General features: G+C 44.5%; 1 long non-coding RNA gene across 1 annotated transcript; it reads right to left on the minus strand.

Annotated features, from left to right (window-relative positions):
• Nucleotides 1–2,501: 2,501 nt before the first annotated feature.
• LOC136573109 (uncharacterized) lies at nucleotides 2,502–8,067 on the minus strand. Its single transcript, XR_010785854.1, has 2 exons — nucleotides 7,503–8,067; nucleotides 2,502–3,957 (listed from the first exon to the last, which is right to left on the minus strand). It is a non-coding gene; the product is annotated as an uncharacterized lncRNA (long non-coding RNA).
• Between the last annotated feature and the right edge of the window lie 7,866 nt (nucleotides 8,068–15,933).

Here is a 15,933-nt window from a genome sequence, read left to right on the forward strand (position 1 = left end):
TGTAGCATAAAAATAGACTTACGGTAGGCTTGTCTGTATTCTGGTGTTACCTCCAATATGACCTCAATCTCTTCTCTACAAGGTCTTATGACCTTCTGTATATAGTCATTACTGGGGTTGGGAAAGCATTGGAGGCTACTGCATTTTCATCGATTTGGTCTCTCTCATCCTAAAAGATAACATGCTAGAAAGGTTAATTTGTATTCTTCCTATGTGACTTAGCTTTATCAAATCAAAAAGAGCAGTTGGTGATTTTTTTTTCTGGTAAATTATTTTATTTTTGTGTTCATTACACATATTTTAGCATTTAGTGAGAGATGGATAAAAAAACAAGTATCAAATATGTTTCAATTTTTTATTGAAAAATGAGTAAACAACGTGGCACCACTAAGGTCTTAAGCTTTAGGTTATGCTAAAAGAAGATTAAATGTAAAAATCATTAATATTGGGCGGGAGAGGAATATTAAGTGAATCTTTCTTTTTCTATAACAGTTTGTTCTAGTTTGATCTAGCACATCGGTAAGGTTCAACTGTTGATCTTTAAAATTAAAAGGGTTGCCTGAGAGTTTTACAAATCAAATTAACTCCAGGAAATGTAACAAACAAGACAGTTATGAGCAGCTGGAATGTTGTGTTTATTCATCTCCTATCTATTTTTTTGTTGGGCAGTTGCTGTGCAACTATCACACAGCTAATCCATTACAGTGGGTCAGCTGGCCTCACTGCTGAACCTCATGCTCATTTCGAGAGGCCTTCCTGATTGGTTAGCCTTTCTTTAAATATTCCTGGCTTCTGCATTGTGCTGCTGATTATAGTGTCAGCTAGGTGCATATAAATCCAGTGTTTCTTGTATGCTTTAGCTTCTTGTAACCAGTTTAGCTATACTTTTATTTATGTGGGTATTTTTATTACAGTCCTTGCTTCTAATCCTTGTAGTTTGCTGTTTACTTGATTCCTTAGTTTGGCTTTCTTGTCTTTGGGTTTTGTGTGCCATTTAAATGAGGCGATTATCGATTAAAATTCATTCAAACAAATTAATTTGAGTGATAATCGTGAAACGTAAATGCAAAAAAAAAAATCGCTCACTATTGGTTCACAGGTTTTTATCGCTGACTTTCACATAGAAGATGAAGCACTCAACGAGAAGCCAGCGATCCAGTGGTGAAGTCTGTCAGTCTAATCACTCTGCACGACTTTAGCGGTGCTGTCAGCGCTTGTGCAGTTGTTTAACCAACTGTTGTACCATGTAAAAGGGCCATTAGTGTTCTCTTATTGTTTGTTAGAGTTACTGTTTCAGGTAGGGTTTACTTTATGAATATTGTTAGAAATATTCACCGACAATAATGTTTCATTTTAGGGCCGGCTTCAGGGATAGATTAGGGGAGGACATAGGAAAAGCTAGGCTAAGGCCTTAGTCAGACGGGCGTTTTTTCGCGCGATTTGCGCATGCGTCCGGCGATTTTTTTTTAAAAACCATTGCTTTGCAATGGTATCGGACACATGAGCGCTTTTTATGCGCTCGTCCGATAAATTATAGAACAGAAATCGCAGATCGCACCTATCTGCAATCTGCGATTCCTGTTCTCTTCTCTATATGCGCTCAATGGGGCTGGCGGCAGCAGCGCCGACCCCATTGAGAACATATAGAAGACAAATCATTCTTCTCTGCCACAGCTGTAATAGCTGTGGCAGAGAAGAACGATATTTGCCCATTGAATTCAATGGAGCCGGCAATACAGCCAGCTCCATTGAAAGCAATGGGCTGCCGGCGAGCGCGGGATGAATTGTCGGGAAGGGCTTAAATATATAAGCCCTTCCCTGCAATTCATCCAGAAATGTGTAAAAATTAAAAATATATATATACTCACCTTGTCCCGGCAGACGGAGTTCAGAGCGGCCGGCCTGCAGTGGGTGTGAAGGGGGTGTGAGTCAGACTTGCCCCTGATTGGCTCAGCGCTGTATTGCCGGCTCTATTGAATTCAATGCGCTGGACAGCTCCAGCCCGTTTCTAATGAAACGCGGCTAGGAGCAGATTTTTCGTGTGATTTTTTTTTTTTTTGGCCCCGGTCACGCGATTTGCGGATGTGCATCCGTCATGCGATCCGCAAATCGCGCGAAAAAACGCCCGTGTGACTAAGGCCTTAGGCTCAGTTATTATTCACCATAGCTCATGTGCTTCATTATCTGACTACCACTTATGACCACTCTTTGAGTTCGATCACTTAGCCAGCTGTGAATCCACCTAACAGTTGCCTTGACAATCCCATATTTGGTCATTTTTTTCAATACGGATGGTATTAGAAAAATCACCGCAAAAAAATCATGCATAAAATGAGGGTTAACAGGGCACAAAAAGTTTTTTTTTTAACTTTGTGGACTCCTCATAGCTCAGCATTTGTCAATAATCATGGAATCTTACGCTCTCCTTACCTTACCTTTGCTACAACATCCTCACCAACTTAAACCTTTAATAATAGATAAATCAAACACGGACAACCAGGTTGGAACAAAAAGGCCGCGGTCTTTATTGATGGGATTTTATTAACACTTGGGGATCAAATGAAACAACACCATTAATAATAAATACCGTCTTTAAGACGCGCTAAAACCAACCACAATCCCCAAGTCCCCTTGCCCACCCGCCTAATGCGGGCTACAAATCCCCATCAATCAACCGCGACAGCCTGCAGGGAGGGAGGGAGGGAAGCTGCTTTACAGCCAAAGATGCCCGGTACCTCTTTGCTGATTACTTAAATGCCCTCTGTTCACAGCCCCCTCCACTCCCGTTATCCAATCACATAGGTTTCAACCACACCACTCCTGCCCAGCAACGGGCAGAGCTTCCCGCTCTTTTTAGGCCACCAATCAACGCCCGCTGCCAGCTTTACCTCAAAACAGCCTGGCAACGACACCCCGGCCAATCACAGCGGGAGACCATTACCAACTATTACCTGACAGAATGACCTGAGAGCCAAGTTCATTAACCTTTTAATCACCATAGCAGTATACATTATGGTCCCACATAAACCTATTGTATAACACCAGAACGCTCCCAGATCCCATGCGGATCTCCCTCCTGAGCGTCACTCGATCCGTACATGGAATCTTACGCTCTCCTTACCTTACCTTTGCTACAACATCCTCACCAACTTAAACCTTTAATAATAGATAAATCAAACACGGACAACCAGGTTGGAACAAAAAGGCCGCGGTCTTTATTGATGGGATTTTATTAACACTTGGGGATCAAATGAAACAACACCATTAATAATAAATACCGTCTTTAAGACGCGCTAAAACCAACCACAATCCCCAAGTCCCCTTGCCCACCCGCCTAATGCGGGCTACAAATCCCCAACAGGCCATGTCATAACCAATGACAAGGCCCCCCCCACAGACAGCGCAGCCTTTTCAACCATTGCCTGTAAATCAGCATTAAAAATGTCCAAACGAATGTCTGACAAATGGACTAAATCGTCCCTGAACAGACCAGCAATGAATCCCTCAAGCTCTGTATGCCTAAAAGCAAATCCTGAAAAACTACCTAAAAACCTTGCCATGACATGATTCACTCTTTTCGGATCCTCTCAATATACTTAAACTCCGGCAATGTCAACAACAAACGCGGAATTATTTCTGAAAATACAAAACCAAAACCGAACTAGGGAACCTATCCCTAACCCTCACCCATCCCAACTTCATTTCCCTTAACAGCGCTAAAGTGCTGCCCTTTCCAACATTGTTACCTCCCAAATGAATGATCAGAATATCAGGTACAGGCCAAATAGCTAGCTTTGGAATCAGCTCTGACATCAATGAGCCCCAACGCATACCTCGGCGTCCGGCCCAATAAATAACGAAGTCCCAAGAGCTCGGAATAACAACGCTCCGCAGCACGCTGCTTAGCCCAGAAGACAAACGAATGGCCAACTATCCAGACAATCGTTCTCATAGGACCTGCAAAGAGAGAAAAATTAAACAGCCATCTGTCCGGTCGCCACATAACTTAAACATTTCTTTAAAACCATATTAAACTAAAACCTCGATACCGATTGTCCATCTGCATGCATAAGCAGCGAACCTGGAATCAGGGGCCGCATCGACAAAAACGTCTGATACGCCTTAACCGGACATAGATCTGCACACTCATTCGCAAACAGCCGAATCCACACCCCTCTCCCCGACCTGTCAGTCTTCGCATGTCTCAAGAGAACTTTGATAAAATTCCCGTGATCAGAAACATCCGAACACAGCAGCGGAGAAAGTGATGTCCTGGCTAAAGATAAAACTCCCCCATCCTTAATGCCCCAAAGTAGGCCAACAAAAAGGCGCACTTAAACAACTGCACCTCATAAGCTGACCTACATACGGATGGAAGGGAACGGACTAATTTTCCCAGTGAAACAAATGAAATAGCCGACCACTTATCTGGAGAACATGCCACAGATTTGTAACCTTTTAGTAACTGCTTAATCTGGAACAGAGCATTAATGGGTAGAAGGTTTTTCCATTTCTGAAAGAAAGAAATCCCAGCCAATACCTTAACTACAGAATTATATGACAACTGGGACTGCAATTTCTCACACACATAGCCAATAAAACATTGCACCTCCTGCGTATCATCCAGGAATCCTTTCCTTCCACAAAAGAGTACCCAATCCTTCCATGCCGCCACATAACCATGCCACGTCCTAGGTGAGACAGACCGTGACAGAATCGAGAAGACTAAATCGTCTGCAGATCCCAAAGGCAGTCCGGACAACTGACTCCCACAAGATCCGCTCCGGGCAACGCTTCCCTGAAGGACTGCATCTGTAAGCAAGATAAAAATCCAGCAGTCCCACTAACGCAACTTACACCCTCTTTAATGCGCAATATTATATTAAATTTTAAACATAAGCGGACCAACACACGAATAAGCTGCATTGCCAATTCTGATTTATCAGACACACAATTAAGCGCGATCGCCAACCTTCTGTCATCTGAACAGAAGCAAATCCGCCTGTTGGCTAACTGTTCGCCCCATAATTGCAACAACACTGCAAAAGGAAATAGTTGAACTAGCAATCTATCCTTGATAAACCCGTTACCTTTCCAAGCCGCATGCCAACACCCCGCCGACCAACTCTGCTTATAAATTACACCAAAACCAATTGCCGACGCTGCCACTCCTATGCCGAGCTCATCAGCCTGTACCACTGATTTGAACGCAGACTGACCATTAAAATCAACTAAAAATTTGAGCCAAACTGCCAAATCCTGCTTCAGCCCTGCTGACAGCCGAACATGCGACGATGGCGATTTCAATCCTCTCATCGCCTCGAATACCCGCCGCGAAAAGCCCCGGCCTAAAACAATCACCCTTGCCGCAAAGGCAAGCAGTCCAGCTAGTTGCTGTAAATCTTTCAAAGTGGCCTTCTTTCTGTGCAAAATTTGACTAAACAAAGCCGACAACCTCAACACCTTAGCCATAGGAAGTTGAAAATCATAGCGACAAAATCAATTACTACACCTAAAAATTCCAGACGTTAATATGGAAAAACTGTTTTTACCCACTGCAAGTGGAACACCAAATTGCTGCATTCTGGATATAAAGCCCTCTAAAACCAACTCAAACTCTGAGCTGCCGGCCTTCCCAATGAACAAGAAGTCGTCCAGGTAATGCATTACACCAACACCTGGAAACTCTTGCCTTATAACCCACTCCAAAAAGAGGAAAATAATTCAAAATAAAAACACGAAGCCTTAAACCTCATGGGCAAAGCCATATCGAAATAAAAACAACCTTCAAATTGAACCCCAAAGAGTTAAACCCGGCCTGGCACACAGGCAACAACCTGAACGCAGATTGAATATCCACCTTGGCCATTAATGCTCCGATCCCAAACTGACGCAACAAAATCAAAGCATTGTCAAACGATGCATATTCTACCGGAAACTCATCCGCATTAACCTCGTCATTCAGAGAACCACCTTCCGGATAAGACAAGTGGTGTATCATCTGGAAGGAGTTAGGCTCCTTCTTCGGAACCAAATGTAATGGAGAGATACGAAAATTTTGAAAAAGAGGTGAAACGAATGGACCTGCAACCCGGCCCTCTTGGACCTCCTTCAAAATCTTCTCTCTCACAACAGCAGGACATTTAGTAACAGAGACCAAATTATTAGCCCATAAACAACCTGGTCCTTTAAATTCTGGTACAAGAATCCATTACGAAAACCCTCCTTAACGAGGTTGGCCTTCCAACGGACAGGGGTACCTCTCTAACCAGGGTAGCATGCTTGCCAGCCTCACCGGAGTCGTGGCCCTTGCTGGGAGCGTCACGTGACAGCGATGCAGCTGGAAAGGAGGCAGCCTTTTAAAACATTTAATGGCCGGGTGTAATCCGCCACAAAAGGAGCATTCATGCTTATATTTGCAATTAAGCAGCCATTTACATTGACCCTCATTAAAAGCAAAGCACACCCCCCGGCGCGTGGGCGTGTTGCTCGCCCCCTGCTGCCTGTACAAGATAGGAGGCTTTGCAGGCAACAGAAGGTTTAGCCACAAGCCCACATCCTTCACTCCCCACTTCAAATGTGGATAAATAGCAAGCTTTGACGGAACATCATGTCATAACTAAACCATGCTTCCTAACCTAACTAAACCTTCCTGTATGCTCCCAGGATAATGTCAACATGTTGGAACAAACCAGCCGCACTCACTTGCGACCGTTCCAACAATACCGCAGCGTAAATACAGAACGCCTGAAGCCAGCTGTTAAAATGCCTCGGGCGTCTAAACTCCTCCTCTTTCTCCTCCGGTTTTTTATCCGCCTTCACCGATTCCTTTCCCACAGGCAGTAGGGACATCACATCCACAAACTCGCCTTTCCATATCCGTTCCTTAACCGATAGAGGCAGATGAAAACCCAAAGGAGAAATTTCACAAACCAGCGCTTCTGTGAAGCACGAGTGATTCACCCCTGCTGCCCTGTCCAACTCCGGAATCACCGGAATTGTATCCCAGGACATTGCAGGAGCCAAGCACCCCGCTCCAGGTCCGCCTTGACCTGGTGATTTCGGCAGCTGAGACCCCCTCTCCCCTGCCTGCGTTATGCGTGACAAACGCAGCAGCAATTCCTCCAGGGGAGGGTTAATCTGCTGGATAGGATTAAGGGGCTGGGAAGGGTTAAGTGGTTGGGCAGAGCTAAGGGGCTGGGAAGGGTTAAATTATGCATAACATTAGCCAACAGTGATGAATTCACCAGCCCTCGCCTGGGAAGCTGGCTGGGGAGGCATAGCTGGCTGCCGAGCATGCACATGCAGCATAGGGTTAACCTGCTTGGAACATACTCCGGGCCCTGAAGGATCCATAAACTGATGGGGGCCAACAGGCAGGGAGGAAACTGTATGCAGGAGAGAACATATGGACCCTAGTGTCTCCCCCTCCCTCCCCCCTGTTCCAGCACTGCCCGCAGCATAAATGCCAGCCCCCCCCCCCCGGCCCCCAGCGCGCTCACCGTTAGATGTCCCTTCACCGGCACCCTGTTCACGAACGGCACCTGCCTCGGCTCTGCGACACTTCCTGCGCAGCCCTTCTCCTCGCGCTTCTCCTCCTCGGTGGCGTGCAAGCCCTGCTCCTCTTCCTCTGGCGCTTCTGTGATGTCATCTCCCGGGGCCTCTCTTCTCCTTCCGGAGCATACAATCCAGGGTCCACTGTAGCAGACAGCTCAAGCACATCCTGTTCAGCGCCCTCTAGTGTTTCCTGCTCTACATCACCCATGTTAATAACAGGATCCTCTGGTTCTGGCTCCAGAACCCCGGCTGACAAACCGAAGTGCTCACTGATGGCAAAGGCAAGGTCAAGCAGCTGTGTAGCCATTCTTCACCTCCAGCCGACTCCGCTCTGATGACTAACTGCCGCAGTAAGTCCTCCATCCTCACAAAGCGTCTGTATCCAAGCTGCTTTACAGCCAAAGATGCCCGGTACCTCTTTGCTGATTACTTAAATGCCCTCTGTTCACAGCCCCCTCCACTCCCGTTATCCAATCACATAGGTTTCAACCACACCACTCCTGCCCAGCAACGGGCCGAGCTTCCCGCTCTTTTTAGGCCACCAATCAACGCCCGCTGCCAGCTTTACCTCAAAACAGCCTGGCAACGACACCCCGGCCAATCACAGCGGGAGACCATTACCAACTATTACCTGACAGAATGACCTGAGAGCCAAGTTCATTAAAGGAGATGTCCCGAGGCAGCAAGTGGGTCTATACACTTCTGTATGGCCATAATAATGCACTTTGTAATGTACATTGTGCATTAATTATGAGCCATACAGAAGTTATAAAAAGTTTTATACTTACCTGCTCCGTTGCTGGCGTCCTCGTCTCCATGGTGCCGACTAATTTTCGCCCTCCGATGGCCAAATTAGCCGCGCTTGCGCAGTCCGGGTCTTCTCCTCTTCTCTATGGGGCTCCGTGTAGCTCCGCCCCGTCACGTGCCGATTCCAGCCAATCAGGAGGCTGGAATCGGCAATGGACCGCACAGAAGCCCTGCGGTCCATGAAGACAGAGGATCCCGGCGGCCATCTTCAGCAGGTGAGTATGAAGACGCCGGACCGCCGGGATTCAGGTAAGCGCTGTGCGGGTGGTTTTTTTAACCCCTGCATCGGGGTTGTCTCGCGCCGAACGGGGGGGGGGGGTTAAAAAAAAAAAAAAACCCGTTTCGGCGCGGGACATCTCCTTTAACCTTTTAATCACCATAGCAGTATACATTATGGTCCCACATAAACCTATTGTATAACACCAGAACGCTCCCAGGTCCCATGTGGATCTCCCTCCTGAGCGTCACTCGATCCGTACAAGGGTTAGCGTGAACACAGACAAAACTGTGCTGTAAACATAAATTGTGTAGCGGTAACAATCATGGATTCACTGCTGAAGATTTCCCTCATCAGTCTGAATAAGCTGACAGCCTATCACTGACAAAATGCTTATTTTTCTGTATTGATCAGTGTAATAACACTTGAGTGGTGATACGTCCCCCACATCATTTGTCATGTAGAGCATTTTACATTATGAATCAATCATGGCCGTAGAAAAGACAACATGATGGCGCACGTTTATTTTGACAAGGTTATTCTTTAACATTCTAAAGAGTAATTTAATTATAACCTGCGTCGATGTTTTAGCCATCAGTACAATATTTGTATACATTATTAACTCTAAGGACAGCGCTCTGACAGGAAATATGCCTACTTGATAGATGGAACTATGAGTAGGACTAACCTGGTGTGATGGATATGCCAGACAGCACTCCCTCACACCATCAATCCTAGAAGAAGGCGTTAATATAATCAATCACTGATTATTTTGTCGTTCGGTTGCCCTGTCCCAAATGGGCATCAAAGCTGGAGAACACACTGGTTTTGTCCCAGAGATCCAAATGGTTCCGGTTCAGTAATCACAGTATATGGGCTAATGCCCATGGACAGATTTCTGCCACGCTTCACACGGCGAAAATCCGCAGCTATTCGGTTCTGTTGATCCTAATAGCTCAATGTTCACGCTGCGGGATTCTACCGCGGAATTCTGCAGCGTGAAAGAAAGGGCGGCATGCACTAATTGCTGCGGGAAAATGCGCGGCTGGCTTACATTGCAGCACAGTGGAAGTGTTGCGTGATTACGTGTCACTGCCCACCGCTGGCTGTGTCATTGCCCACTGCGGGTGCGTCATGCGCTGTACTGCGCTGGCTCGCCAGATGGGACTCACACGGCAGATCCGGAGAGGTGAGTATGGGGTCTTTGGGGGGGCGCCAGGTCGGACTCTGCTGCGATATTCCACTGGCGGAGTCCGACACGGCCCTGGGCATGAAGCCTATAGAAAGAAAAAAAATCTAAACATATTAACTGTAACACGTTTCAGCACTGTGCAAAGCGCTATTTTCAAGCATACATGCACAGCACAAAGCAGGGAAAGGTCCGCAGATAAAGATACCATCAGGGGAGAAATCCAGGGGCCTTAGTTAAATGGGTTGTCCCGCGCCGAAACGGGTTTTTTTTTTTCAATAGCCCCCCCGTTCGGCGCGAGACAAACCCGATGCAGGGGTTTAAAAAAAAAAGAACGGATAGTACTTACCCGAATCCCCGCGCTCCGGTGACTTCTTACTTACCTTGCGAAGGTGGCCGCCGGGATCTTCACCCTCGGTGGACCGCAGGTCTTCTGTGCGGTCCATTGCCGATTCCAGCCTACTGATTGGCTGGAATCGGCACACGTGACGGGGCGGAGCTACGAGGAGCAGCTCTCTGGCACGAGCGGCCCCATTTAGAAGGGAGAAGACCGGACTGCGCAAGCGCGTCTAATCGGGCGATTAGACGCTGAAAATTAGACGGCACCATGGAGACGAGGACGCCAGCAACGGAACAGGTAAGTGAATAACTTCTGTATGGCTCATAATTAATGCACAATGTACATTACAAAGTGCATTAATATGGCCATACAGAAGTGTATACCCCAACTTTGTTTCGCGGGACAACCCCTTTAAGTAATTTCATCTCCCCTCACCGATCGGATCCTTGAGGGGAGATGAAACTTTAACTTTTTAAACTTTTTTTATACTTTTTTTTTCACTTTACATGACCGATATTATCCTCATACCGCGCCCCTGATGACATCTCCCTGCTCTCGGCTATTTTTGACAGCAGGGAGATTTTAAATCCCTGGGCCTTCCAGCCTTCTGCGCATGAGCCCGCCATTTTGCACAGGCGGTGTTAGGTCCAGATCGCCGTGGGACATTGCAGAGGCCGGAGGTGAGTAGTTTCAGCTCCCCTTATGGATCCGGGGCTTTAGCCTACAGGGCAGGTGTGTTTTTATGGCCCTGTAGATTAAAGCCCAGACACCCAGGACGTAAAAACCTGTATATATTTTAACACTAAGGTGTTAAAATGCTCTAGGACAGTGAAGGAAAAACAGAATTATTCTTCTATGGTTAGATTATAGATTCAGCGATATAATCCATACATACTTGGCTGGTGCTATATTTCTGTAGCTACTCTGGAAATTGGAGAAACACTGATTTCAGACTGCAGCTAACTTCCTATTCTTTACTTCTTAATATTTCACAAATACAATATACTTGGACTGCCTAAAGCTGATAATAAACAAGGGCTTTCTGATAGATCTAAAGTAAAATTGTCTCTTAGACCCACAAATGGTTCAAATGATCTACTCGACTGCTCGGGGCGAAGAAATGTCTGGCACCAATTAAATGTGATAAGAGAACATATTTCAGCTGTCATCGTGACATCTTATTTTTGTCTTGTAACAAATAAGAATCCCATGAAGGCAGGCTGTAGGTCTTTCTTTTTGTATTTTGTTGTGTTCTACGTCCTACTTTGTATATTTCTGCATCCTATTTTTATATTTCATGTATAATTTGGCATTTGTATTTAAAAGTATGACAAGAAAACAGCAATTACATTTTTATACACATTACCTTTATTTCTATAAACATATTTCAATTTCAAGCTTCAGAGCATGGTAGTTCTGTAGAAACTGTTTGGGTAAGAATACAAGGAGAGAACAACAGAAAGGACACCATTGTAAGATATTGTTGACCCCTTTTCTGCATCAGATGGCCAAGTTCCCCCCAAAAAGTACTGCCTTTTTTGTATGGCTTTTGAGCTATAATCATTGTGTGTAAACCCTTTTATCTTTCACTTTTCAGCTGAATGATGATTTTGAGGTGAGCATAAAATCCATCATTCAGCTGGAGAGAGATAGTATGGACCACATGCTGTGTTCTCCATGGGAGCAGCTGAATACATTGTATTCAGCCAACAGCCCATGGCAGCCTGTGCAAAGATAATGCAGCTGAGTGCAAAGTCCAGACCACAGGCTGGGATTTGCAAACAGCTGCTGGAGGCTTATTTGTACGCAAATGAAGCTGATAAAGTGCTAATGGGCATTAGTGCCCATTAGTACTTTATGCAAAATGATCGCTAGAACTGTCAAACATTTTTAATCCCTTGAAAGATGGTCTTTGTGTGTAAATGAGCCTTAATTCATAAGGAATATTTACACATAATGATCGTCATTCAAAATTCACTTAAACAAAGAAAAGCGCGCAATAATCGTTAGGTCTAAGTGCGAACCATTGTGCACTTTTCGTTTATTGCTCAGTTTAAACCTGCATAAAAATGATTCGTGGCTCATTCTCTTCTCATTACGTTTAAACACTCCCTGCTCAGTGTTCTACATAGAATATGAGTGAAACATTCTGCATGAGCGCAAACAGCTGCAAACAAATTAGCAGTGAAGTCACTCGCTCGTGTGCTCGTTCAAATGAGAATCGGCTTGTGTAAAGGGGGTATTACTAACATGGTTGAGGAAGTAACTGTGGCTGGTGCCTTAGGAGGCAGCGATCATACTATTATTGAATTTTGAACAGCAAGCGGAGGAAGACCTGACAGGACTCAAACGTCAAGGTTGGATTGCAGAAAGGCAGATTTTAATGAACTCAGGAAGAGGATAGGAAGAATCCAATGGCTGGATGTTCTTAAGGACAGAAATGCACAAGAAGGTTGGGAAATATTGCAAAATGAGAATCTCAAAGCACAATCATTAACAATCCGTGTTTATGTCCTGACAGGGTAGTAGTTAATACAACAGAATGTAAACCTATGTCCAGTGGATGGCAAGGGCTCAGAAGGGAGTCTGTGCCATCCTGCAGAGGGAGCCAGCTGTGTCTGACAGTTGGCCTCCAGCTGCAACTAAAGAGAATGGTGAGACACCTATCCCCACTGTTAACGCCTTAAATGCCATGATCAATGTAAATTGTGGCATGTAAAGGATTTACGGAGGGAGTATGCACCTTCTACAACATCATTGGCCCTCAACTATGTCATTGCGGAGGGTCGATGGGATGCCAAAAACTGGTGTCTGGGCCTACCATGGCCTTTGATTGCTATTGTGAGGGATAATGAATTGCAGTACTTCTGTACTGCAATTCATTATGATAGAAATCAGAGCTATTCTGCTTCAGGTCTCCTACAGGTTCAGAAAAGGGTAAAAAAAATGTCTGAGAGCTTGTTTTTTGCGATTTAGTGAATCCTGCACTGAGCAGAGGGTTGGACCAGATGACCTTGGAGGTCCCTTCCAACTCTACCATTCTATGATTCAAACTTTAAGATTTATTCAATCTTTTTCTAGGAGTTGAGAGGTGACCAAAAAAAGCACAATTCTGGCGTCGTTTTTTTTTCTGATGGCGTTCACAGTGTGGGAGACATAATACATTATTTTGCTAGATCTGACTTTTATGGACACAGCAATAGCAATTATGTTTTTGGCTTTTTGGTTGTGATTAGAGATGAGCGAGCACGCTCGGGTAAGGCAGTTACTTGAGCGAGCATCGCTCTTCTCGAGTAACTACATTCTCATCTGAGCAGGCTTAGGGGGGGCGGCGAGGGGTAGCAGGGGGAAGAGAGAGATCTCTCACACTCTCCCCCCCCCGATACCGCCCGCTTCCCGCCACCACCACCCCGAGCCTGCTTGATCGAGAAAGTAGCTACTCGAGAAGAGCGATGCTCGCTCGAGTAACTGCCTGATCCGAGTGTGCTCGCTCATCTCTAGTTGTGATCATTTAATGTAAATATGGGGAAAAGTTGTTGATTATTATATTTTATTTAATAATTAATACAACTTTTTTATACTCATTTTAAATTTTTTATTTAGTGGGACTTAAAAGAGTATAATCCAATACCATAGTACTGCAGGCAATGTATCAAGATGTGCCACAAGGATGGCTTAATAGGCAATCAGCTATGGCAACCCTGGGACTCCTGAACTCAGATCACGGCATTTAAATGCCGTTATCAGAATGGACAGCGTAATTTAAAGGGTTAACAACCGCGATCAGTGTTTATGCTGATCCCAACTGTCGTGGGTGGGTGTCAGCTGTCAAAGATGTGATATTAATTCTTGTATTTGACAGTTTTGGCTGGAGAAATAACAAATGTGATATTTTTGTTCCACCTCAATATTCACCAGCTATAGGAATCAGGCATACATTTTTCAGGTTAGTGTGTAAATCATGTTATAAATAGCCGTTTAAGACTATTTTATGTAAGAAAAATACTAAAAGTAATTTGTGCACTCACAAAGAATTTACATGCCAACAGGGTGATACAAAACATAAAGGAATAGAGAAATCATTTTCTTGTCTGTAAGCCAGGATCTCTTACCACAGTATCGTTCTTTTGGGGCTAACTGAAGTGTTTATGTAGACTGTAATTTGTGAATGGTTTATAGCAAGAGAATAGCCAGATTTACCTTTCATCTGCATCATAAAGCATAATATGATACAGGACTACATCTGAATTCACATTGAGTTACATCAATAAAAAGGTGTTTTATTCTTTGGAATCATGCTGCTGTTGGATTTAATGAAGTATTTCAGTATAACAAATCTCATTTATGATGTATTCCCACTAGAAATCTTAGAGACCTTATGCCTGGCTAATGAAGCACAAGAGTTTGGCTCCTTCAAGTAGAATTTAAATTATGCCCAGAATGCATAGAGGAACACATGAAAAGCTTCCTCCCAGCTTTTGTACTTCCTAAATATGACACAATATTGTCACCATTGTTAAAGTTGCATGTAAGGGGTCATAACTGCAGCGATAACATCCCCATGAAAACAATTAAAAAATATTAAATAATATTTAATTAAATAATTTTAAAAATTGACTTAAAGGGGTTGTCCCGCGCCGAAACGGTTTTTTTTTTTCCAACCCCCCCCCCGTTCGGCGCGAGACAACCCCGATGCAGGGGTTAAAAAAGAACACCGGACAGCGCTTACCTGAATCCCCGCGCTCCGGTGACTTCTTACTTACCCGGTGAAGATGGCCGCCGGCATCTTCTCCCTCGGTGGACCGCAGGGCTTCTGTGCGGTCCATTGCCGATTCCAGCCTCCTGATTGGCTGGAATCGGCACATGACGGGGCGGAGCTACACGGAGCTACACGGAGCCCCATTGAGAAAAGCAGAAGACCCGGACTGCGCAAGCGCGTCTAATTTGGCCATTAGACGGCGAAAATTAGACGGCAACCATGGAGACGAGGATGCCAGCAACGGAACAGGTAAGTGAAAAACTTTTGATAACTTCTGTATGGCTCATAATTAATGCACAATGTACATTACAAAGTGCATTAATATGGCCATACAGAAGTGTATAGACCCACTTGCTGCCGTGGGACAACCCCTTTAATCAAATATATACCACACTGATGGCAAAAATTAGAACCATTGTATGCAATACCCAATAGGTAATTCATGTATGATGTTACTTAGTAGAACAATTCTAAACCAGGTTGATATAGCCTTAGTTCCAGATACAATAAAGGATGCATCTAAGATAAAATAAAAAAACAATACACTAGTATGTCCCTACAGTTACCTTAGGTCCTATCCCTAAACTCTGCAATACTAAGTAAAGGATATTGACAGTAAATATAAATCAATCACAACTCCATCAGTCACAATCCCTCCATAGTGGAAAAGAACAAATAAAACAAAAACCAATAATATCCAGCGCTCTAAGTGTTTAAAATACAAAGTATAAAAACCAAAGTAGTGAAACATACAGATACTCACTCAATAGGGGGCACGTCCGGGAATTCCCTGACTTTGATATCCAGGAATGTCAAGTTAAAATGCGTGCTCTTCTTCAAAAACACTGGGCTCAGTCCAACGGTGTGTAGATTATTAAGGAAATCTTTATTATATATAATCAAAAGGTTCAGTAGAGTGCATAGTGCTACGCGTTTTGGAGAATTTAACTCCTTTTTCAAGAACAAGAAAACTGCCAAGATGCATTAGTATAGTGACAAATCTGTGAGTTGGTAATAACGTGGGGGCAGAGTTTAATTTAATTACGTATCTACTAGAGATGAGC

This window comes from Eleutherodactylus coqui, chromosome 7 (assembly GCF_035609145.1).
Source record: "Eleutherodactylus coqui strain aEleCoq1 chromosome 7, aEleCoq1.hap1, whole genome shotgun sequence".
In the NCBI taxonomy this organism is placed as follows: Eukaryota; Metazoa; Chordata; class Amphibia; order Anura; family Eleutherodactylidae; genus Eleutherodactylus; species Eleutherodactylus coqui.